At 23.7% G+C, this 18,694-nt stretch overlaps 1 protein-coding gene across 8 annotated transcripts in view; it reads right to left on the reverse strand.

The window, feature by feature from the left end:
• Positions 1–10,631: 10,631 nt before the first annotated feature.
• Positions 10,632–18,694, reverse strand: part of LOC117168158 (radial spoke head protein 3 homolog B) — a 73,503-nt gene continuing 65,440 nt past the window's right edge. For 7 of the 8 annotated variants that reach the window (XR_004466468.1, XM_033353597.1, XM_033353653.1 and 4 more), the window contains one exon: positions 18,386–18,598. The gene's annotated coding sequence lies outside the window, so the exon portion shown is untranslated. Of the gene's footprint in view, positions 10,718–18,385; positions 18,599–18,694 lie in introns of those variants that run through there. The other variant, XM_033353618.1, reaches the window with a different exon arrangement.

An 18,694-nucleotide genomic window follows, 5' to 3' on the forward strand; every position in this document is an offset into this window, starting at 1 on the left:
GAGTATTTGATTACGTAATTTGTTTATAACGTTCATGAAAAATATCGAATAAAAAATAAAAAATAATTATAAAAATACAATTAAAAATCATTGACTACATAATATAAGGAAAGTTGAGGAGAAAAGGAATTAATTTTAGCATTTAAATCTCTACACTAGTAATTTGTTTATAGAATTTGTTTTAGGTATTAATTAAGATTTTTGGACAGTAACATTTCAGGAACAAACATAATTGGAAAAATAATGTGAGGAAAAAATTTCTTTCAGCCATTAATTGTCCACACAGGGCATTTCTTTATATAATTTTTTAATGAAATCAATAACAAATATTAGATGACAATTTCACTAAATTTTGAAAATAAAAGTTTGAAAATTATTCAGATTTAAACATTTATATTTGATAGATATGTAATTAGGAAAGGTTTTTTGATAAGTTCAGTAATGAAAATTTTCAGCAAAAAATTCTTCAATTTGAACGATTTGCAATTTTAAATTCTTTAATTGTGAAGAATTAGAATTGCTCATTTATTATTTTGCAATTTTTGTACTTGAACGTGCTGTAATTTCCAAGACTTTATTTGGAAAGTACAATTTTATAGATTTACAAATAAACCGCGTTTAATCAGTCTTGAATTATTAGAATTAATGTTTATTTTAAAATTCTTTTAAAATGTGGATTAATTAATTGTTTAAAAAGTCATCTGCAATCGAAAATGTGTAAAAACATGGTCGGTGGAGAACTATCAACTTTTTTTTCTTATGAAAATGCTGAATATTCCAGATGTGCAAAGTGACAACGATGGAAGTGGTACAACTGCGCACCAGCCCATATATGCGCGTCTTAATAAATACGTTCAGATTTTTAACTTACAACTGCACGTTCATAGATACGATACTCCCAACTGTGCACGTGTCGATTAATACGATCAAATTTTAAAGGCAAAAGTCGTGTACATCTGGGAATGTAACATCGATGCGCGTAGATTAAAAATTTGAAAATCTGATTTTATTATTTGAGACGTGCACATTTTGGTGGGTATCATCTATATAAGTGGAGTTTTTATTTTAACATTCGGTCGTATCATTTAAGATGTGCACATTTGGGAGGGCACCATCTGTGCTCGTGGATTTCAAAGTTGAAAATCCGGTCTTATTATTTGGAATGCATAAATTTGGTAGCGTACCCTCTGTGCACGTGGATTTCAAAGTTGAAAATCTGATATTATTATTTGATATATGCACAGGTGGGAGGGTACCATATGTGCACAAGTAAATTTCGAAGTGCGCTGTTGTCCGTTACCCGACCCCGACCGCAAAAAAAATATATTAAAATTTTAGATCGGATATTATTATATTTACCAATACAGTTAGAGTAAACTGACAATAAGGTGATGAAAAGTGTTTCAATAAAGATCCGCATTTTCGAAAAATAGAGAAAAATGATTTAAGCTGATTTTTCTCAACTGTCTCACTAATGATTTTTCTGTAAGATGGTTCAGTATTCAGCGCCATTGTCTGACTGTTAATCTTTAGTGAAACACGCTTATAACATGTTTCTTATTTTTATTGACTAATTATTCAATTCCAATTTATTCTTGAATGTGAACTGCTATTAAATAAATACGAAACTTACGACATCGGCTTTTATAGAACTTAAACTTTAACTTCAACTATAAATTTAACTCTAACTCTAACTCTAACTCTAACTCTAACTCTAACTCTAACTCTAACTCTAACTCTAACTCTAACTCTAACTCTAACTCTTGTTTTTTTATAAATTAATTTGATTTATTTTTAATGCTATTGTTTACAATTCAACCTAAAAATATGAGTCCTAGCTTAAGGTGGTTCTAAGTAAATTTGTAGATATAATTTAGGACAAAAATTGTGTTTAATAACGTTTGTCTCATTATTATTTTTTTGTAGATTGTGTCGCTTGTTCTAAATTTCTTATTGCTTTTAATTTTATTCTTATTTTTAACGAATAAAAGAAAATCTACTCGTTGTATCTTAAAATTATGAATAACAAATTTTAAGAAATTTCTTTTGGATTAACATTTTTGTGTATTAATTTTTTCTTACCATGTGTCGTTTTTTAAAAAAAAATAATTTGTTGTATTTTGAATGTTATTCATTACGAATAAAAAAACTAAGCTCCTTATAACAAAATTATTAATAACAAATTTGAAGCTACTTTTTGGATGAAAAACTTTTATCTTGCCGTTAACTTTCGTAGCTTGTGTCGTTTGCCTAAAATTTAATTTTTTTATTCTTAATTTTATTTTTAACGAGTAAAAGACAATCTACTTGGATCTACAAATTATTAATAACAAATTTTAATATCCTTTTCTGATAGACATTTTTTGTGTAACAATTTGTTTTTCGTACCTTTTGTCGTTTTTCAACAAATTTAATTTTTTTATTTTCAATTTTTCTTTTTACGACAAAAACAAAAACTAAATATTTTAAAAAACAGTAATTCATAACTAATTCGTAGATGCTTTTTGGATGCACAATTTTTATTTATTCATTTGTCGTATCCTGCATAGTTTGACTGAAAAATGGAATTTTTTATTATTTTTCGTGCGATCGCAATTTGAAATTTAATTTTCCGAATAATTAAAAAATTTATTATGATAATCTTGTAGGACTTTTAAAAATAAATGTTTTTCTTTTTTTACTTTTTTCACATCGTGCGTTGTTTGGCTTAACATTTTGATTTTCTTTTTAATTTTGTAAATGTGATAAAATTGTTATGTGTTTTACTATAAAAAAGTCACTGGGATAAATTTTTCCTCTTTTTTAATAACCACAAACAGGTGCACATACAATTTTTAAATCTTGAAAAAAAACGGTCTAAGCAATTTTCAAAATGCTCTAACTTTTTTATTTTTAATTCAAAATAGCTGGCTAACAAACTCGATCTTCAGTTTTCGACACTAAAAGAGTGTACAAAAGATCAATCTAATAGACTATTTTTTTTAACAAAACATGTGTTTCGGATTTAAAGTTTATCGAAAAGTGAAAAATTGACAAAAATGGGGGGGGCACATTTAAAAAAAATCTAATAGCTTTTTTGATGAGAATGTAAAAATTATAATCCATAGTAAAATTGAGCAAGTGTCAAAATAGTAGCAAAAAATATTTTCTAGTAGATTTTCAGAGATAACTAAATAAATGAATGTTAAGATAAATAAATGTTGATAATTTATTTTGCTCTCGGGTGTAATATTTTATTTTCATTAATTTGTAAATCATGAGAAGCTTAGTTTGAAAAGAGATCATAGCACCAGTGATTATGGCCCTTAACAAAAGATGATGGGGTTTCCTTTATTGGTCCCTATTATAAGAATACAATATGTTTTCCACCCTTGGGCGGTAAAGTACATTGAATCCTTTTAAGCACCTGCCGGAAAAGTCTTGATTCGGTTAATATTATCATGACTCTTGTAAGCGATATAAGTATTTCTGAAATTTATTTACTTAAATTGGATTAATATTGAATTTATCTTGAACTTGAATTAACCTTGAATTTGAATTAATCTTGAACTTGAATTCATCTTGAGCTTAAATATATCTTGAATCTAAATTAATATTTAACTTGGATTAATGTTGAATTAATGCTAAAGTTGAATTAACTTTGAACTTGAAATTTATCTTGAACTTGAATTCATCTGAAGTTTCAATTTATCTTAAACTTGGATTCATCTTAAGCTTGAATAAGTCCAAAACTTGAATTCTTTCTAAACATGAATTTATCATTCACTTATATTCATCTTACGCTGTAGTTCAAATATAAAAAATTTCCACCGTCACTAAAATGTTGAATTTATTTTCAACTTTAATTAGTTGAAAACTTTTTTTTTGTATTGAAACTTAATTTATCATAAGCTTGTGTTCGTGTTGAACTTAAAGTAGTCTTATAATTGAGTTCGATTATAATTGGTGTTTTTCTTGAACTTGAATCAATTAAAAACTTTATTTGATAAAGAAACAGAATTCGTTTTAAACTTGAATTCGTCTCCAACTTTATTTAGTCTTAAACATGATCTTACCTTAAAGTTGAATAATTGTAAACTTAATTTTAACTTAAGCTTAATATTCTCCTAAACTGGGGTTTTGAAATTTGAATTACTATTGAATTAAAAAATTTTAATTCATCTTAAACTTAAATTCATTTTCAACTTGAATTCACCTTCAACTTGAATTCATATTTATCTTGGATTAATCTTGAATTAACTTTGAACTTAAATTCCTCTAGAACTTGAATTTATCTGGAACTTGAATTCACCTTGAACCAGAATTCATATTAAACTTAAAATTAACTAGAACTTAAATTCCTCTTAATTTTGAATTCATCTCGAACTTGAATTGATCTCGAATTTGAATTCAGCTAGAATTTGACTTTATCTTGATCTTCAATTCATCTTAAACTTGAATTCAGCTTGAACTTCAGTTCACATGGAACTTCAATTCATCTTAAACTTGAATTCACATTGAATTTGAATTCATTTTGAATCTGAATTCATTTTGAACTCGGATTCTTCTTGAATTTAAAATATCTTGAACTTGAATTCATCTTGAACGTGAATTCATCTTAAACTTAAATACAACTTGCATTCACAATTTTCAATTTATATTGAAATTAAATTCGTTTCTAATTTGTATTTTTCTTGATCTTGAATTAATTTAAAACTTGATTTCGCATTGGACGTTAATTCATTTTAAACTTAAATTCGTCTTTGACATGAATGATTTTAATGCTTAAATGCGTCGTAAGCTTGAATAAGTTTTTAACTTGAAATCATCTTAAATTTATCTAATACTTAAATCAGTTAACATTTTTTTGTTGTATTTTTAAACTTGAGTTCGTCTTCAAATGAAAGTAATCTTATATTTGAATTAGATTTGAACTCCAATGCGTCTTGAACTTGAATCAATTTAAAACTTTATTTGATAAAGAACCAGAATTCGTTTTAAACTTGAATTCGTCCTCCACATGATTTTGTCTTAAACATGAACTCATATGAAATTTGAATTTATTTAAAAATCAATTTGATCTTAAGCTTAAATTTATCTTAAAGTGGAATTTAAATATTTACAATACTATTGAATTAAAACTGTTGAATTCCTCTTGTACTTAAATTCCTACTGCACTTAAATTAATTTTATACCTAAATTTATTTTAAATTTGAATTGCTTTTTAAACTTAGTTGGTTTAAAACTGAAATTATTCTTGAACTTGATCTAGTTTTAAACTGAAATTTGTTAATTATTTTAATTTATCTTATTACTTATATAATCATAAACTTTTAATCACCTTCAACTGGAGTTCATCTTGAATTTAAAATCATAGATTTATAATGAACTTACCTTAACTTGGATTATGTTTGAATTTGAATTCATCTTGATATTTAATTCTTTTTTTCTGTACTCGTATGGACCTTATTTCAGCCTCAATTCAAATTCAACTTGAATTTATCTTGCACTTAAATTCGTCTTGAACTTGAATGTATGTTTTTACACTCGCATTCATCTTGAATTTGTTTTGTGATTGAGTTGGTTTTAAACTTGAAATCATTTCAAACCTAACTTCATCTTGAACATGAATTAGTTTAATTCTAGAGCTTGAATTAGTTTAAAACTTTATTTTGTGATAAATAAGAATTCTTTTTAAACTTGAATTCGTCCTCCACTTGAAAGTGCCCTCAACTTCAATTTATCTTAAACTTGAATTTATTTTAAACTTACATTTATCCTTGAATTCGTTTCAATCTCGAATTGATTTTATACTTAATTTCGTCTTAAACTTGAGTTCCTCTCAAACTTCAATTGGTCCAAAACTTGATTTCGTATTGAGCCAGAATTCGCTTTAAATTTAAATTCATCTGAAACTTAAATTCGTTCTAAACTTGCATTTATCTTGAAATTGAATTCATTATAAATTAAATTCACATTGAGCTTGAATTATTCGATAACTTAAATTTGGATTCGACTTTAATTTACTTTAAACTTGAATTCGACGTTATCTTCAATGCCTTTTAAACTTGAATTGGTTTTAGATTTGAATTGGCGTTAAACTTTTATTTGTGTGAACTTTAATTAGTCTGAAACTTGATTTCGTATTTGACCTGAATTCGCTTTCTACATGAATTATACTTTAATTTTATTTATCCTTAAACTCGATTTCGTATTGAACCAGTTTTCGCTTTAAATTTTTCTGAAACTTAAATTAATTCTAAACTAGAATTCGTCGAATTCAGCTTGGACTTCAATTAACCCACAGCTTTATTTCATATTGAAGCAGAATTTTTTATAAACCTAAATTCAAGTTTAACTTGAATTCTCCCAAAAATGGAATGTCTTTTAAACTTGAATTGGTTTAACACCTAATTCCGTCTCAAACTTATTGTTTACTTCTCAAACCTTAATTAGTCTAAAACTTGATTTTGTATTAAACCAGAATTGGCTTTAAATTTAAATTCGTTTTAAACTTGAATTCTTCTTAAGCTTAAATTCATTATGAATCAAATTAATATTGAGCTTGAATAATTTGAAAAACATAATTTGTATTAGACTGTAATTTATTTCAAACTTACATTCAACTTTAACTTGAATGACTTTTAAAATTGAATTGGTTCTATACTTAATTTCTTCTTAAACTTGAGCTCATCTTAAGCTTGAATTAGTTCAAACCTTAATTTCGTATTAAATCAGAATTCGTTTTAAATTGGAATTTGTCTGAAACATAAATTCTCTCTAAACTTGAATTCACCTTGAACTGGAATTCATTATAAAACAAATTTATATTGAGCGTAAATTATTTTAAAACTTTATTTTGTATTCGACTTTAATTTATTAAAAACTTGAGTTCGACTTTAATTGAATTCCTTTTAAACTTGAATTGGTTTTATATTTACATTTGTTTTGAACTTGTATTCGTCTTGAACTTTAACTAGTCTTAAACTTGATTTTGTACTGGACCTAAATTCGTTATTAACTTGAATTCGACTTCAATTTGATTTAACCTTGAACTTGCTTTCGTATTGAATCAGTATTCGCTTCAAATTCAAGTGTTTCTGAGACTTGAATTTATTCTAAACTTGCATTCATCTCGAATTTGAATTCATTATCAACTAAAATTCATATTCAGCTTAATTATTTTAAAAACTTTATTTTCATTTAGACCTAAATTAATTAAGGAATTAGAATTCGATTTTAATTTAAATCTCCCTGAACTTGAATTCGTTTCAAACCTAAATTGGTTTTATACTTAATTTCGTCTTAAACTTGAGTTCCACACAAACTTCAATTGGTCCAAAACTTGATTTCGTATTGAACCAGAATGCTGTGTTGGACCTAAATTCATTTAAAACTTTGAATTCGACTATAACTTAAATTATCTTTGAACTTGAATTCGTTTTAATCTTAAATTGGTTGTGTACTTAAACATGTATTAAACTTAAATTTGACTTTAATTTGATTTATCCTTAAACTTCATATCGCATTGTACCATAGTATTCGTTTCAAATTTAAATTCGTCTGAAACTTTAATTTATTCTAAACTTGCATTCACCTTGAATTAGAATTCATTATCAACTTAAATTCATATTTAGCTTAAATTATTTGAAAACTTCATTTTTATTTGGACCTAAATTCATTAAAAAATTTGAATTCGACTTTAACCTACATTCTCCTAGAAATTAAATGTGTTTTAAACTAAAATTGACTTCATACTTAATTTCGTCTTAAACTTGAATTCGTCTTAAACTTTAATTGGTTCAAAACTTGATTTCGTATTGAACCAGAATTCACTTTAAATTTAAATTCATGTGAAACTTAAATTCGTTCTAGACTTGAATTCGTCTCGAAACTGAATTCATTATAAATTAAATTTATATTGAGCTTCAATTATTTAAGAACTTTATTTTATATTGGACTTCAATTTATTTTGTACTTAAAGTCTACTTTGACTTAAATGTCTTTTAAACTTGAATTGGTTTTATATTTAAATGCGTCATAAACTTGTGTCCACCTTAAACTTTAATCAGTCCAAAATTAGATTTATCGTATTGGACCTGAATTCGTTATCAACTTGGATTCAACTTTAATTTGGTTTGTCCTCAAACTTGATTTTGTGATTAACCAGTTTTCGCTTTAAATTAAAATTCTTCTGAAACATAAATTCATTCTAAACTAGAATTAGTTGAATTCGTCCTGAATTTGAATTAGCCCAACATTTTATTTTATATTAGAGTTGAATTTGTTACAAAGCTGAATTTTCCTTAAACTTGAATGCCTTTTAAACTTTAATTGGTTTTATATTTAAATTCGTCTTAAACTTGTATTCGTATAAGCTTTAATTAATCCAAAACTTGACTTCGTATTGAATCAGAATTCGCTTTGAAATTAAATTCGTCTGAAACTTAAATACGTTCGAAACTTGAATTTGTCCGAAACTTGATTTCATATTGAATCAGAATTCACTTTCAATTTAAATTCGTCTAAAACTTAAATAGTTCTATACTTGAATTCATATTGAACTTGTATTATTTAAGAACTCTATTTTGTATTCCACTTTAATTTATTTCAAACTTTAATTCGAATTTAACTTGAATGCCTTTTAAACTTGAATTGGTTTTATAATTGAATTCGTCTTAAACTTGTATTCTTCTCGAACTTTATATAGTCTAAAACAAGATTTTGTGTTGGATCTGAATTTGTTATCATCTTGAATTCGACTTTGATTTGATTTATCCTTAAACTTGATTTCGTATTGAACCACTTTCCGCTTTAAATTTAAATCCTTTTGAAACTTAAATTAATTCTAAACTTGAATTTGTTTGGAACTTTGAGTAGCTTAAAATTTTATTTCTTATTGTAGCTGAACTTGTTATAACCCTAAATTTGACTCTAACTTGAATTCTCGTTGAATTTGAATTCTCTTTAAACTTGAATGCCTTTTAAACTTCAATTGGTTTTATATTTAATTTTGTTTTAAACTTTAATTAGTCCAAACCTTGATTTTTTATTGAATCAGAATTCGCTTCCAATTTAAATTCTTATAAAACGTAAATTAATTCTAAACTAAAATTCATTGAATTCGTCTTCAACTTTAATTAGCCCAAAATATTATTTTATATTGAATTTGTCATGAACCTGAATTTGATTTTAATTTGAATTCTCCTTAAGTTTGAATTCTCTTTAAACTGGAATGCCTTTTAAACTTGAATTAGTCCCAAACTTACTTTCCTATTTAACCAGAATTCGCTTTAAATTTAAATTCATCTGAAATCTAAATTTTTTCTAAACTTGAATTCATCTTGAACTTGAATGAATTATAAATCAAAGTCATATTGAGCTTAGATTGTTATTATTATAAACCTGGATTCGACTTCAACTTGGATTCCCTTTAAACTTGAATGCCTTTTAAACTTGAATTTGTTTTATAATTAACTTCGTCTTAAGCTTGAGTTCGTCTTAAACTTTAATTAGTCCAAACCTTGATTTCGCATTTTACTTGAATTCGTTATCAAATTGGATTCGATTTTAATTTCATTTATTCTTAAACTTAATTTCATATTGAACTTGTATTCGTTTTAAACTTAAATTCGTCCGAAAACCTAAATTCATTCTAAACTTGAATTCGTTTGAAAATTAAATTCGTTTTAAACTTTAATTATTCTAAGAGTTTATTTCATATTGGACCTGATTTTGTTACAAACTGGAATTCTCTTGGAACTTGAATGCATTTTAAACTGGAAAGCCTTTTAAACTTGAATTGGTTTTATACCTAAATTTTTAATAAACTTGAATTCACCTTGAACTTTAGTTAATTCTTCACTTGAGCTCGTATAAAACTTTACATACTTTAAAACTTGATTTCGTATTTGACTTGAATTTGTTTTAAACTTGAATCTGATTTTTACTTGAATTATTCTTGAACTTGAATGTGTTTTGAACTTGAATATTTTTTTCTCCTTATTTTAATTCGTCTTAAACTTGAATAAGTCCTAAAATTGAATTGATATTGAACTTTAATTCTTTTATAATTCAAATGCAACTTAAACTTGAATCAGTTTCAAACTTATTTCATGTTGTACCAGAATGCGTTTGAAACTTGAATTCGTCCTAAACTTAAGTTCATTCTAAACTGAAATTTCTCTTAAACTTATATTAATTCAAATCTTGAATTTAACTATCGTAAATTCCTATTAAAACTAACGTCCAAAATTCCAAAATTAAAATTCATAATAGAAATATTTTCTAGTGGTTTTACCTAAATAAATAAATGTTAAGATAAAAGAAATGTTCAGAATTGATTTTGCTCTCGGGTGTAATATTTTATTTTCATTAATTTGTAAATCATGAAAAGCTTAGTTTGAAAAGAGATCATGGCGCCAGTGATTATGGCCCTTAACAAAAGATGATGGGATTTCCTTTATTGGTCCCATTTATAAGAATACAATATGGTTCCAACTATTGAGCGTCAAAATATATTGTTTCCTTTTAAATACCTACCTGAAAAGTCTTGATTCTGACAATATTATCATGACTCTCATCAACTATACATTCAATTTTAAAATTTATTAATTTCAATATCCACCTGAAATTATGAGCGATAGTTAATTTCCGCCCTGGGCACCTGTGTACGGTTCCCCCACTTCTCTCCTGCCGCCGAGCCTGGTCAGCGGGAGTCCTTTGTCCCTAATGAGGACTAAAATGAGGAATACAAAATTTTTTTAATTTAGCACTTGAGGTTGAAGATTATTCATTTTAGTTGAAAATTAATCTCTTTAGTTAAAAATTAAACTACTTTGTTGAAAACTCAATTGTTTTGCGTTTGAAAATTAATGTTTTCAACTGAAAATGTAACCCTTCCCATTTAAATATTCATTATTTTAGTTAAAAATTAATCTCTCCGGTTTAATGTTAAACTACTCAATTTGTTAAAGCCTAAATTTTCATGATAAAAATAAATTTTTTTACTAAAGATTTTATTATTTAATTTTTTGATAAAATTACATATTTTTTGTTCATAATTAATTTTTTATCTTATTTTCTGCTGAAATTATATATTTTCTTCGTTAAAAATTTAACTACTCGCTTAAAAGTTTGTGTAATTTGTTTAGGAAATTCCTATTTTTCGGTAGAAAATTGACTTTTTGTTTGAAAATTACACTATGTTTTCTAATTCGTCTTTTTGAATAAAAATTCACTTTTCAACTAAAAATTTCATTATTTTAGTTAAACATTGATAATTTTAATTGAAAATTAATCTATTTGTTTAAAAATTGAACATATGTTGAAAAATCAATTTTTGTTTTAATTCGATCTTTTGATTTCAAATTAAATTATTTTGTTCAAAAATAAACAGTTCTTATAAAAGTTAATACTCTCGATGGAAAAATCAAATATTTACAATTTTGAAGAGTTTGTAACTACAAATCTATAAAATTGTATAAATTTCAATAATTATCTTTTAAAATTCAACTTTTCATTTTTAATTTGGAAAAAAGCTCTCCCAAAAAGGGCATTTATAATTGCAAAACTTGTAACGGTAAATTTTTTTAATTGAAGAGCTTTTAATTTTTTAAATTTAATAATTAAATAATTTTTCAAACTCAAAAAAGTACGAATAAAAATAATTAAAATTTTTAATTTTGCAGCTGACAATTCTGTGAATTTAATAACATAGATTCGAAATTTTTTAATTTTGATGAATTAGAATTAAAGGCTTGACTTTTGATCTTTATTCATTATTTATTAATTATTACACCAATACATTAAGGACACTGCCGTGGATTTGAGTAAAATAAACTCAAAATATTTCATTCAATTTTACATAAACTGGAAAATTTATTTTTTATTTTAAATTAAAATATTTTTTAAATTGAAAAATAAAATATTATATTTTGCGTTAAAAATTCATCATTTTAAGTTGAAAAATCTTACATAAAGTGAAGAATCTTCAAATAAAATAGTTGAATTTTCAGTTTAAAAATTAGTATTTAACTAAAAAATATTGAATTTTTAATGAAAAAATTAGTTTTCTACCAAAATAGAGGGATTTTTAACAAAGAAAAGAAATTTTTAACCAAACAATTCCATTTTTAACAAAAAAATGTAATTTTATCTAAAAATGTAATATTTGAATTTCCAAAAGAAAATTTATGTAAAAAAAATCGGTTTTCTACAAAATAGTTAAATTTTTAACCAAAGAGATCAATTTTCAACTAAACCGATGGATCTATGACTGAAATACTTCAATTATTGTTACAAAATTAATTTTTACCAAAAAAATATGAAATTTATACAAAAAAGTCTATACTTTCAAAACAAATAGAAGAATAAAAAAATTGAATTTTCAATAAAAAAAAATGATTTTCCTATAAAAAAAGAGGAACTATGAAAATTGTACATGCATTTTCAACCAAATAATTTATTTAAAATAAAAGTAATTTCACCCAAAAAATGAAATATTTCAATTCTCAGATAAAAAATAAATTTTTAACAAAAAATTTAGTTCTCAACAAAGTAATTACTTACAATTTTAACCAAATGGCTTAATTTGTAACTAAAATTATAAATCTTAAAATTAAGCTGTTAAATTATTAGTTGAAAAAATTAAATTTCAACAAAAAATTGAATTTTCTAAAAAATAGTTAAATTTTGAACCAATAAGATGAATGTTTATCTCATGCGATAAATAATTAACTGAAATAGTTAAATTTTTAGTTAAAAAATTATTAATTACCAAAACCTATGAAATTTCTACAAAAAGGGATAAACTTTTAAAGCAAAAAGAAGAATTTTCAACAACAAAAAATAGTTAAATTCTCAAATGAAAAATAATTTTCTACACAAAAAACGGGACTAAGTAGTTAAATTTTCAACGAAGAAATATATAATTTTAGCAAAAAATAGAATAATTAAATTTTTAGTTTAAAACATTAATTTTTGACTAAAATCAATTTTAAGTTCACAAATACATTTTTAATAAAGGATATTGAGTTTTCAATCAATTAATTAATTAAACTTTCGACAAAGGAGATTAATTTTCAATTAAAACAATAAATGTTCAACTGAAATAGTTGAACTTTCAGTTAATAAAAAAATAGTTTTATGCCAAAAAAGAGGAATTTCGAACAATGTACATGAATTTTGTAACAAATGGTTCATTTAAAAAAAGTAATTTTATAAAAGAAAATTTTTCAGTTAAAAAAAAATTATTTTTAAATGAGTTTTTAACAAAGCAATTAGTTAAACTTCTACTCAAAAAAATTAATTTTTAACTAGGATGATGAATCTTAAACTGGAATCGTTAAATTTTCAATTTAAAATATAAATTTTCAACAACAACAAAAAAAAGATTTTTTTACAAACTAGTTAAATTTTTAACTAAAGAGATTAATTTTCAATTAAAAAGTCATTTCTAGCACAATATATTAAATTTGGTTTGATCAAATATTTACATTTTTAACAAACAAATATATAATTTTGACTAAAAATAAAATAATTACATTATTAGTTACAAAATTTGAATAGTTGAGTTTTAATTTTAAAAAAATTTTTTGATCTGAAGTTTCTACAAAAGGAGATGAATTTTTAAACCAAAAAGACGAATTTGTAGAAAAGTAGTTGAATTTTCAGCACCAAAATATGAATTTTCAAAGAAAAAGTACATCTTCTATAAAAAATAGTGGAATTTCCAACAAAAGAATAAAATAAAACGATTTGAAATGTATTTTTCTTGGTATTTATTTGAATGCCTCTTATAAAAATTTCCTGCCTTTTCTATTTTTTTGAGCTCAGAATTGATTTTTTCTGAACAAACTTCAATAACTAATCAATTTTATGAACAATTTGCTTTTGATTTAATAAAATGATTTATTAAAAATTTTATTATGAAAAGACTCAAATTAAAGTAATTTTGTGTTTAAAAAATCGAAAATTATATATAAAAAAAAATGAAAAGTTACAAGGTAATTTTGAAATTGTAAAAAAGAATTATCTGAATTTGAGACAATGGTTCTTAAGTCCACAGCAATAACACAAATGAGACCAATAATGTCTATCGAAAATAGATTGAACATCCTGATATCTTGACCCTAGCTTTAAGAAAATTTATTGGTTATTGCTCGAGCCCGACCTGCTCACAATTTTCGGATGCCCATTTCCGGGTAGAATTTTTGTGGAAAAATAAAATTTCCCTAAACTAGTTAAGCTGCAAGAAATATTAAATTATTACAACCTTTTGTTACCTCGAAAGTTCCATATTTTTGAGGTTTAGAGAACTTTCTGATCTGCCCGATATTGATTTTCAAGGTTGATTCAGGAAAAAGATAGACCAGGAAAGTAAAGAAATTTGTAAAAATATTTCTTGCTAATTGAATTTTAATTGAGATATTGATTTACTTTTGATTGGTTTAGAAATGCAATTTTTACAAAGCATGAGTAATTATTTCAGAAGGAAAATTAAATAAATATCAAAGCAATATTAAATATCAAATTAAAATTTCGATTTCTCAATTAAATTTTTACGCTTTTTCGGGATATTGTAAAAAATTCGCTTACAAGAGTTCATAAAATTTAAAATAATTTCCTCAAATTAGGAAAAAGAATTAAAATTTCAAAGAAAAATTTCAATTTTGCAATATTTAAAAATTTGAGAAACAGCTTAAACAAGTTGAATAAATATTTATAAGTTTTTACGGGATACAAAAATAATTTTTTTTATAAAAAAATGCTGAATTTGGAAAAATTCGAAAATTTTAAAAGACTGTTTATTTCATAACATTTATTTTAAGAGAATATTTAAATATATTTCAAACCATTCCCTAAGATTTTCGAAATTATCAAAAAGAATTCGGGAACATTTGAGAGAAATTTATGTATTTTTTTTTTACTTTCTTATTAAAATTTGGAAATTTGTTGAAGAATTTAAAAGATTCCAAGATAAGAAAAACGTTTTCTTCAAATTCCTTGCATTATTTAAAGTGATTATATATTGTAAAAATTAATTAGAAAAGAATATCTAAAAAGATTAGAAAATATTACAAAAGATTTATCAAATTTGAATACCAAAATTTTCTCCCTTCAAGTTCCATAACAATTTTAATAATATATAAAGAAAATCCATTTTCTTTTCAGAAAAAATAATGAAAATAAAAATTCCTTCTATTTATCCGAAGCAAAACACCCAAAATAAATTTGACCCACTTCAAGTCAATAAAAATATTATTAAAAATTACTTAAATAAAAAAATCTGTGTTCCAATTTAAAAAAGAGAGTTAAAAACCAGAACTCTGTACTATTTAAATCTAACAAAAAAAAATTTACCGAAAATTTTCCTACTGTAATTCAAAAATAAATCAATAACCAAAATTCTTTCCTTCATTTTAAGAACGATCTCGAAAATAAAGAATTTTCTGTTAATTTAAGTAGCCATTTGAAATCATTAATAAATTATGGAATTATTATTCAATTATTACGCTGTCTGAGCAAAAATATAATTTATAAACGAATCAATGATATTAAAAAAATTCAAAATTCAAAAATGAATTTTAAAGATTTTAGGGCATTTTTTAAATTTTGTTCAAATTTTGAGGAAAAATTAGATTGCTTTTGAAAGACATTTTAAGGTTTTGAAAAAACTTAAAAAATAATAAAAAGTTTCAGAAAACTCAAAACAAAGTGTAGATTTTTCGAAAATTTCGAATTAAAATTTTTGAGTTGATTAAAGGTTTTGAAAAGTTAAATGAGAATAGAAAAATGTATTTAAGATTCCTGGGGATATTCAAAATTATTATTTATTTGTTATAATAAATTTCCAGATATTATTTAAAATTATCTTTAAAAAATTACAATAGATTTCTAAAAACTGTAAAAAATTATTCAGAAAGATTTTTAAACAATTTCAGAATGAAATCAAGATAGGTAACAAGATATTTAAGAATTGTTTTAAAGAGATTAACAATATTTTTCGGCATTGAAAGATTTCCCAACACTTATAAAATATAAAAAATATTTTTCAATTTTTTAGAGAAACATAGAAAAATTATATTTACATAACTTTAAAGAAAAAAGTAATTTGGAACTTTTTTTGTTTAACTAAATATTACTTTGTTTCCAAATTATATTTTTCTTTAAAAACATTTTTTTGATTTTTTTGTACGAACCAAACAGTTTTCCTTTAAAAACAAAACATTTTTTTAGTTTAAATATCAACTCAAAGATTTTTCGTTGAGAATTCATGTTTTTGTTTAAAAATTAACTTTTTTATAGAAAATTTCAATTTACAAAAAAAAAACTGTTGAATTAAAGCAAAAAATATGAATTTCGAACGAAAAATTTGAAATTTCAATCAAGAAAGACTTACAATTCAATTAATAAAAAATACGATTCAAAATATAATTCATTTAAAAAAAGCAACGTTTTTTTTACTCAAATTGGAAGATTTTTAACCAAAAAAAAATAATATTTCAACTGAAATAATGCATGTTCAATATTCAAAAATTAGTTTTTGGCCAAATCGTTGAATTTTTAACCCACAAGAAACATTTTCTACCAAAAAAAAAAACAATTTTTCAACAAATAATATAAAAGTATAGTTTTAAGTTAAAGAAATACGTTTTAAACCATTTAAAATACATTTTCAACGAAACATTAAAAATTTTTTACTAGACAGATGAATTTTTGATAAAAAAAAGACTAAATATCTAAATAAAAATCCAAAGATATAAAATTTCTATCAAAAATGTACTCTTCTACAAAAAAAAAGAATAATTTTTAACAAAATTCATGAATTTTCAAGAAAAAGGTTAATATTCTACAGAAAATAGATTAATTTAATTTTGAGTTAAAGATATAAGTTCTTGAGTGAATAAAATTAGAAAAAAGGAGTTAATTTTCTACCTAAAAATGAATTTTCAACCAAAAAGATTAAATATCTAACAAAAATGTCAACAAAAAAAATGGAATAGTTAAATCTTTAGTTGAAAAAATTAATTTTTTTAATTTTTGAAAATTACTTATTTTTAGTCAAAGAAATGTAATTTCAAGTAAACAGCTAAATTAACTAAAAAAAAAGTAATAATTTTTAACAAAATAAATTAACGTTCAATAAAAAAAAATTGTTATCTACCTTTGGTAGAAAATTATTCTATTTGATTGAAATTTCATTAAGTTTGTTGAAATATTATTTTTTGTTAATATAAATTTAAGTTACAGATATACATTTTTAAACAAATAAAATAAACTTTATTAAGATTTTTAACCAAATAGGTGAATTTTAAGTAAAAAGGGTTCAATATCTCGAAAAAAGGTTGATAAAAATGGGAAACTTAAAGTTTTGGTTCAAAAAAAATTATTTTTGAACAAAAAAAGTAATTATAACCAAAGTAAATAAAATTAATTTTGAAGAAATCGGTTAAATTTTCTACCTAAAAATGAATTTTCAACCAAAATATGAAATGTCTAACAAAGACACCATTTTCAACTAAATAAGGTTTTTCATTACAGAATAAAAAAATCTGAACCTAAATTATAATTTGCAAAAAAAATAATCATTTTTGCTGAGAAATAAACATTTCGAACGACTATTTGAAAAAATTATTTGTTTATTTGCTTTGAGCTTACATAAATATAATTTTTCCATGTTTATCGAAAATATTCAAAAATACTTTTGAAGAGTTCAGATATGTCAGAAAAGTATTTAGAAAATTTCTAGGAAATGTTTTCCCTTCTTACAGAATTTGACAAAATTTTAGAAAAAATTTGATCAGTCTAAAAGAAAATTATTTTGAAATCCTCCGGCTTTATTTTTGACAAATATTTTTTCCTGATTCGGGAAAGGAATTTTTTAAAATAAGTAAACTTCCTTTGATATTGTAATTGAGATGGGAATATTCTTTAATTTTTTTCGAAAATGAAGGTGATAGATTTTTTCAAACTTTATTTCTGAACTGAAATGAGGAAATTTTGTATTTTAAGCATTTTTATTGAGTTGGGAGAAGGAAAATTTTGGATATAAATATTTTTTCACTTTCAATTTTTCAGAAAAAATTTTCTATTTTGAACGCATGATTTATTTTTGATTGGTTTAAAAATCGGCTTTTTACTCAAAAATAGTCATAATTTAAGGAGGAAACAAAAAATTTAAATAATTAAATATTATTCTAACTGGGGTTAATAGGGTTTTAATCCGTGGCAAAGGGCGAGGAGACACTTCCGGAAAGGAAGTTTCTCAGCTGCTTAGTAATACTTTATTAAGATCCATTTACTGCGGGAAATTGAAAAAAAATAAGCACCTGTTGTGAAATTTGTTCCCACCTTTGAACTTGAAAATTTCAATAAATAAAATCGATATATTTGTTTTATTCACTGCATGAAACAACCTTGGCAAAGACATTTTAAAAATAAAAAAAAAATAAAACATTTTTTTATACAAGTGGTAAATTTATTACACACAGAAATCATTTTTTGATGATTTCTTGATTTCTATTGCATATGGAGAGGAGAGAGTAACACAAATTGTTGAGAGAAGATTATTTGTATAATCAAACCACAATCCAAGTGCCGATTTTTAACGCCAAACCTGAAATATAATATATAGTAATAAAATAATTATAAAATATAATACATTTATACAACATTTAAAAACAACTATTATTATAACATTATAATTGCTAAA

The sequence above is a fragment of the Belonocnema kinseyi genome, chromosome 1 (genome assembly GCF_010883055.1).
Source record: "Belonocnema kinseyi isolate 2016_QV_RU_SX_M_011 chromosome 1, B_treatae_v1, whole genome shotgun sequence".
In the NCBI taxonomy this organism is placed as follows: domain Eukaryota; kingdom Metazoa; phylum Arthropoda; class Insecta; order Hymenoptera; family Cynipidae; genus Belonocnema; species Belonocnema kinseyi.